This window comes from Meleagris gallopavo, chromosome 31 (genome assembly GCF_905368555.1).
Source record: "Meleagris gallopavo chromosome 31, MGAL_WU_HG_1.1, whole genome shotgun sequence".
Lineage (NCBI taxonomy): Eukaryota > Metazoa > Chordata > Aves > Galliformes > Phasianidae > Meleagris > Meleagris gallopavo.
Window position 1 is genome coordinate 2041583 of NC_139434.1, and position 7864 is coordinate 2049446.

At 48.9% G+C, this 7864-nt stretch overlaps 1 long non-coding RNA gene across 3 annotated transcripts; it reads right to left on the minus strand.

The window, feature by feature from the left end:
• Positions 1–420: 420 nt before the first annotated feature.
• On the minus strand, positions 421–7823 carry LOC104913601 (uncharacterized). Of its 3 annotated transcripts, none has more exons than XR_795504.4 (3): positions 7384–7823; positions 5362–5534; positions 421–4474 (listed from the first exon to the last, which is right to left on the minus strand). It is a non-coding gene; the product is annotated as an uncharacterized LOC104913601 (long non-coding RNA). The 3 variants fall into 3 exon arrangements; XR_014880270.1 differs by having other exon boundaries at positions 4847–5534; XR_014880269.1 differs by having other exon boundaries at positions 421–5534.
• Positions 7824–7864: the final 41 nt, after the last annotated feature.

Below are 7864 nucleotides of genomic sequence, written 5' to 3' on the forward strand. Positions count from 1 at the left end.
TTAAAGAATTGCAGCCCTGCAGTGGACTCAGTGTGGGCGAAGGATGCAGATCCATGGCAGTGCCTCGTGCCCTGCAGGGGAACCCCAGGCCCCACTTAACACCATTACCTGCAATTACAGCCCAGCAAATCGCGTGAGTTGGAGCCAGAGAGGTAATCGAAGTCCATTGAAGAGATTAGAGGTGGTGGCACAAGCTGTGCCTCAAATTGATGGCCCAGATGGCAGATCCCACAGGCATCTCACTGAGCGACACATCTGAGGTGCACCCAAATGAGAAAGAAAAGCAAAATAATGCAGAAGGAGCAGAATAAATAACTCTGGGCAGAAGAAATGAAAGGTGCCCATTTCTCGACAGCAGAATCTGTTCTGAAAGTGCACCTTCAGCCAGGGGATCCAAACCAGCACAGCAGAACAAACCCCTTCAGATCATTATTTATTGTTTCTGGGGGCTACAGGATGGAATTGATCACCTCCTTTTCATTCTTATCCCTCACCCCACCAGATATAATCAGACTTAGCACATTTCATCTTCAAAGCAATTTGCAAACATTAATTCATTAATCCTTTTACCCTCCTGTGAAGTAATTAAGCATTATCCCTGTTTTACAGGCCTCTTTATCTTCAGAATCTGCTCATCCATTTTTAGTGCACCCATCGCAATATCACAGCAATGGGGAAATCATAGCACAGAATTGTTCTGAGCCTCGTGTTCAGACCTACTGAGCTCTGGAAATCCCACAGGAGCTCAGGGAGGCCCCAGTTCTTTTTTGCTCCTGCAGGATCTCCCCATTTAATCACACTGGTAAAGTCATTGGTCAGATGTTTGCAAAAACACTTCCACTGCTGGCAGAGCCCTTACTCACCTACAACCTCATTGGGCTTGAAGTGCAGAAGGGGCAGAAAAACAGACCCAGTCTATAAAGCTACTAAATAATTCATTTTGCAACAATAATTGTCTGTCTTCCAAGGGAGCAAATCAGTTGGGACTATTCAAGAAACAAGCTACAATCAGATAACATTTAATACCCATCTGAAAGTTTGTGTTTACACCACAGTCCGGTTTCCTTCCTGTTAGTCACCGTCTTCTGTTAATTTACAGGAGGGTGGTGAGGCCGACAGCTTTCCCTGAGCTCCACCCGGAGTGCCAGCAGCCCAAAGCCCGCCTCACCGAGCAGCTCCCAAAGGCTTTCTCTGCACAGTTGGTTTTGGAATCGCAGCAGAAACAATCGTGCCTCTGTCCGTGATGTGGCGGAGCAGAATGAATTGATGCACACGCTGAAATGAGATGTTGTATTGTGAGAACAAATGAAGGGCATGGAAGAAAGCTCCTTTTTATGTCTCAGCTTTGTAGAGTCAGACGAGAGAGGGATTTATTTTTTGTTATTGGTCAAATTATCTGATTATGAGTGGATGCCAGTAAAAACTGGGATTTTCCGCATCCTATCTTTCCTCTTCTCTATTTATTTTTGCACCTTCTGAATTTATCATTTGCTTCCCTGCAATAGACAGTGATCCGGTGGCACATGGCATCTCAGGAGCACCTCATCTGCCGCTCCAGAGGAGGAAGCATGCTGGCAGGAGGAAGAGGAGGCTGCGACACATCCCCATAGATCAGGAAGCAAAACCTTTCCCAGGCACTGGAGCCAAGAGGACATTTCCAGCGCCCACTGATTTCGCAAGAGGAAACTCCACCTCGAAGCAGCGCTGAGGGCACAGCATCAGGAATTTATCCTGAAGAGGCCAGAAGGTGAACGCTGTAACCACAAGGCAGGCTGACAAAGGCAAAGAGCAATACCTATTGTAGTCAGAAGCCTGGAGCAGCTACGCTGGCAAAAAGATTAATTACCTCTGGGTGTGAGCTGGAACCACACACCCAGCAGTCCTGAGGTCTGTGTTGCTCCCAGCAAAGTGGGAAGTGCCGATCTCTCCCTGATTACACTGAGGCAAGGATTCCGTTTCCCTATTCCTCGGCTTTCACCTCACTTCTACCCACACAGGAACAGTCATTGGCTTCAGCCGCAGCTGAATACAAACGCTGTGTGTGTGAGGCGAGACTAAAATGCTTTTTTCGTTGTTCTGATGGGATCCCAGTGTGGCAAAAGCTCAATCTGCCTGTTAGACTGAACATCAGCCTGAGCGCAGCCAGGGACAGGGATGACATTCTGGACTCCATTGACCATTACAAGCCACCAACCTGAGAGCTGATGCCAGCCCAGTTACAACACCTTCAATACCTACAATACCTTGTCCTAAGGCAAAAGGTGTTGAATTTGATGTGTTTACTACAATCTTGCTATCATCTCCATTATCAGTGAGGAGTAAATACTGATAAATGGTGCATAAACATTGAGCTGGCTGCACTGTGCCCCAACCCTGTGGGTGCACTCATTACAGACAGCCTGGGTGCTCCAGCAACTGCAGCACAGCTTTTGGGATCACAGTGTTTTCCCAACATGCAGCACTGCAGACACTGGCTGGGTCTCCTTGATGGCTTGGCAAATATGTCAGAAAAGGCTGCTCTCAGCAGGCTGGTTGGAAACATCTGGCTTTAATTCTTCTTTAAAGCTGTGACAGTCGTTTGGACACCAAACCACTTTCCTTTCATCTATCCGGAGGACAAACCCTGTGGCAGAGCAGCTGACTTTCAGCCTGCCATTACAGCGTGCTGACTTTCATTACTCTGCAGGAAGAAAGAGGTCACAGAGGAGCCAGGGCTGCACTCTTTGCAGGGGGGGAGAACTCAGGAGAGGGCGGCCGCTCACAGCCGATGCCTTTTCCTACTCTCCTCCCTCCCTACAGTTCTTCTTTTCAAGTTGTTTCAAGGCGTACATTTCTCTGTCAACATGTCCCAAAGAGGACCCAGAGTCCAGCTTAGACCTGGTTTAACTCACTCGATTCTGAGAGCCAAAGCTCTTGAGGATCTGACCGACGTGGCACGCTGTCCTGAGCAGGGAAGGGAGTGCCATTGTGCTGCAGGGAGGAGCTGCATCTGTTCAGAAATCCCACAGCTGAGGATGCTGAAGGCTTTGTGGATGGGCTGGCGTGCTGGGAAGGAGTCTCTGATAAACAGGAATGCAGGCAGAGGAGTCTCCTCAACAACTCCTGGAAGTTGTTGTCCTAGTATCAATAAGTAGCAGTTATATCAGGGGGGGACAATTTTTGAACTTTTTGCACAGCTGAGGAAGCCTAAAGCAAGAGCACCGAATGCTGGAAAGATCAGCTGCGCCATCACATGATCCATGTAACCACAGCAAAGTTTTATCCAAAGCCAGAGAGACTCCTGGCTCCGTTTGCAGGTCTGAGCTCAGCAGATCCTGCAGTTGCATTTTCACAAACTGCCACCGGTGCTGAAGCAAACTGAGTGCTGTCCAGGCAGAACCAAACCCACCAGCGTGGGATCGGTGCCTCTGGAAGTGGATGAGCAGCAGTTGCTGGGTCTGACTCCAACCCTTAGCACCAGGCAGACAGCACAGAGCTGCAGCTCCAAGCAGCAGCCAGGCAACAGCGCTGAACAATCAGTTTCCCATGTCAGACTGGCTACGCCCAAAGTCCTGGCAGTGCTGGAGTGTACTACTGTGGCAGCAATATTAAATAAAACAGCTCTTCTCATCTGCCCACCCTCCTTCCTGGCTAATGTGCTCCTCTTGAAAACACCACAGTTAAAAGGATTTACCCTTTTAGTTCAAGTGCCCATACAAGAGCAACATACACAGCCAAACAATAAGCTGTCCCGTGCATTCAAAGCCATTGTCCAGCACAGCCTGGAAGGAAAAGTTACATGTGGCAAGAGCATAGGACTGCTAACAGCCAAAGAAAATTCCTGAATAGCTCGAGCAAGTCTTTTGTTGAGTGTGAGTTTCCCTCCTTTCCTTGCAGCACCAACATTACTTGCAGGGCAGCCAGGACACACAGGAGTTGGTCTCCAGTATCCTGGTGCAGGACAGCAGGAGCATCCCTGTTTCTTACTGTCTCACCCAGGACCAAGACTTCCTGGCAGGGAGTTGGAGTGAGTGAATCATGCAGGAGAGAACCGGAGCAGGAAATACAGCTGCCAGGCTGATTCAGCACGGCTTCTCTCTTGGACCTTGAACAGATGGGAACTGTGAACAGTGTTAATGTTTAACTCCACCAAAAATCCCCTATTTAGGGAAAGGCGCCTGAGAATCACCAGCTTCTATGAAAGGAGGTGCTTTGCTTTGCCAGGAGATGCGCTGGTGATGGTGATGATTCCTCAGTTGCCAGATCAGCAATTGCACCTTTCAGCAGGAAAATCAAATCCAAAGTGCCTCACAGCAATCAACAAACTCCAGGAAGGAGATGGATAAAATCAGTTCATCTCTGCAGGTCTGCACTGTGCTGGGCGCACCAAGTCACACCATAACTACAGACTTGCTTTATAAACCTCCAGTGTGGAGAGCAGTAACAAAGCATGCATCTGTGCAGAGGCCCAAACTGTACAAGAGTCACCAGTGAGCTGGAAAATAAGTAAACAGTGAAGTGAGAGATCTACTCGTGATATGGATATGGAACTAATCAGGGCATCCAAATTGACTGGAAAGAGTCAGGAAAGAATCTCACACCACTGGGCAATCAAACTACAGGCAAAACAAAATGCTAATGAATGCAAATAGAAAGGGGCAAAGCTAGCTTGGCTGTAATTACACAATGATGAAGTCTAAGTTTGCTATTTCTACTCAGAAAAGAGCTCGTGGAATCATGGGGTAGTGAGCTCTGCATTCACTGCTGAAAACAAGCAGTATTTTTAAAAAGAAACACAACAAGGAAGAAAAGAAATCTGCATTGATCTTGCAAGATACCAGCACTCGTTTTTTTTATTGCACTTTACCTGCAGGGTTAACACTTGGGTGTGGTTTGCTTGGTTTTCTTTGTTGTGGTGCTGACACGTGCTGTGCGAAAGAAGCAATCCTGGAGTCTTAAACTGTGCCTAAAGGAGAGCTTGGAAAGGACTACAGGAGCCAGCAAGGGCACTTGTGCTGTAACTTACACCTAAGAGATACTGGGTCCTACTTCTGTCTCTCTGGAACAGCAGTTTTCTGTAGGGCTTAAAGCCTCTCCTCCTCGGTCCCACAGTCACCACATCTGCGATGGTATCTCCGTTAAGTTATGCTATGCTGCTTTAATGATGTATTTTTCTACTGCCTTCCTTTTACTTAAAAATAAATAAATAAACGGAAGGGAATGCAAGGACTGATAGAGCGTGTTTGGAAGTGAAGTAAAATTCCAGTTTAATCGCTGATTAAACAAATGAGTGGTGCTGCTGGGAGGGGTCACATGAAGTTCATTGGTTGGGTGGAGGAAAAAGAAAAAAAAGCCACGTGGGTGTTCAAGCACTGTCCATACCTTTGAGTGTTTCTTCAGCAGCTGCCTCACCCTACCTGCTGCTGCTGGGCCTCTTCTGTAGGACGTTCAGCAGCTCCAGCAATCAGAGAAGTCAGGCAGAGGATGCAGATTCCCTCAGGAAGCGCTGCTGCAGCGAGAGAGAAACCCTCAGGTGGAGCATCAAGAAGAGAGTGCTGAAAAGACAAAATAAAAGTTATCTGCACTCCCCTCTCTAGGATAAATAATGCTCTATGAGTTATGCTAGAAATGATGCTGTACCTTTAAAAAAAAACATTAACGAAAAACACCAAACACCTGTTACATAAAACATAAACCTGTTAATAATTACACCTGAGATTATTCTCCTGGGATATGATGGCTGTTTCTTACTGACTCATCAGCCTTTCTCCCTGCAGTTCACTACCATCTCTTACTAAACCACCAAGACACCAGAAAATGCTGCGGTCGTTTTCAGTCTCTGCTGGGCTCAGAGCTGCCAGCTGCAGCTGGGGAAGGAGAGCACAGCATTGCCATGGACATTTCTCTGAGGCCACCGGCTCAGGATACAACAGCAGCCAAAAGCTCCAACTGGATGTTGGCTGTTTCCAAGAATGACACCATGGTGAGGCCAAAGTCCTCATCTCTGCTGTTAGAAAAGTTCTCAGTTTGCTCACAGCTGGAGCAATTCTGGTCCCAGCAGCACAGAAGAACGTGATGGAGGTACAGAGGGTCCAGAGGAGGGCAGGGAGCAGATGTCTTCATAAGGAGCTACCAAAATTCTTGAGATTCACTCTTCAGTTTATAGAGGAGGCTTAGAAGGATCTCAGTGAGGCTTTTAAAGGCGTGAGGTTGGTAGAACAAGCAAATGCAGACTTTGTATTCACCAAATTTGCCTACAGAAGAACACTTCACAACTGTAAGATCAGCTGAGAGGACAAAGCACTTTTTGATGCAAGTCTGGAACCTGCTGTTACAGAAAACTGGAGACTACCAACGTGTTTAAAAGGTTTTACAGCAAGTCATGAGCAACAGCAGGCACATAAATGGCTGCTAAAGGGCAACGATGCACCCTTTAACCTCTCTAACCCACTCAGCATGCTGGAGGGAAGAAGACCCAGCTCAACCAATGCAATCCCCCAAACCTTGCCCATAACTAATTAAGTCATCGTGGAATCTCCTAACTGCTGCACTCATCTCCCTCTCAGCCCCTCCTCGCTGCTGTGCCTCACGTTACAGCATGGCCTCATTTAGGCTCCAATCCTGCAGGAGCTCTGCTGAGCTCAGCTCCAGGAACCACTGCAGAGAGGGAAGCTGCTGGTGTGGCACGGGCTCAAAGCTGTCTCAGATGCGCAGTTTGACTGTTTTCCTATGATATTTGTCACTGGTGTCCTGCAGCATTCCTAGCACCAGAGAAAGGGAGGCCAGGCCAGTGGGCCTCAATCCCACGGCAGTCCCATGTCTGCATGGACGTCCCGGCGTCTGGAATGGCGGCAGCAGCTCTGAGAAGCAGCTGAGCCGTGCCTGCAGTGCCCTGCTGACATCACCAAAGCAAACAGTAATTCCCCGTGCAAGCCATGCCTTTCATAGCACCACAGAGTTTATCTGACACGCTTTAGCAGAAGTCACATCTGCTCCACCTGGACGCACCTCTGAGCCTCCAGCACAGATCGCTGCGCCGTTTGGTGAAGTCACAAAGCCCTTAATTTAAGCTGTGTGTATTTTCTAGCCCGTGCTTTTCACTGGAAAGTGCACGTTTCACATGTTGATGGCTGAGGTTACTCTGCAAGCAATGCCAGTTATCAATTCCAACTCGTTGCTTCCTGCTCCTTGGCTGGGGTGAGTGGAGAGGTGTGCGAGCAGCTCTGCAGCACAGAGCTGTGCTGAGCGTTGGGCAGAGCTGGGATGGAGAGCCTCACTGAGCTCCAGCCTGTGGGAGTGAGGACCCAGCATTTTAACTCAAGGATTTCATACTTTACACAGTAGGAACGACAGAGAGGGCGTAAGAGAGAACAAAAATAAACAAACAAATAAAAGGGCACCTACAGCAATTCCTGAAGCGCACTGATCAGATAAACACCTGGAGGAGCCGCTTTCTGGCTGCAGACTCAGGCTCTTGTCACGTTAATGAAGATGCACAAACGCCCAGCATCTCAGGAATGCGGGTTATCAAGTCGGGCTGCTGAAAACCACTTTTTTTTTTTTTGTCTTTAAATACACTCGGGCATTGCGGGACCCCATCACGGCCGTTCATCGTCCCGGCACGGCGCTCTCCAGGTACGGCAGCACCACGCAACTACGCGCTGCCCGCCCGCACCTCTCGGCTCCGGGCTTTGAGCCCCGAGGGCAGCCCTGCGGTGCTGAGTGCTGTGCGTACCGACCCCGACCCCCATCAACGACACCGCAGCCCCCCTCGGCTCGAGGCGACAACGCGACCGACGCGCACGCGCGGAAAAGACCCTTCGGCGAGCCGAGCTGCGCATGCGCTGGATGAAGAAACCCCCCTCCCCCCTTTCGCGGTAAGGAT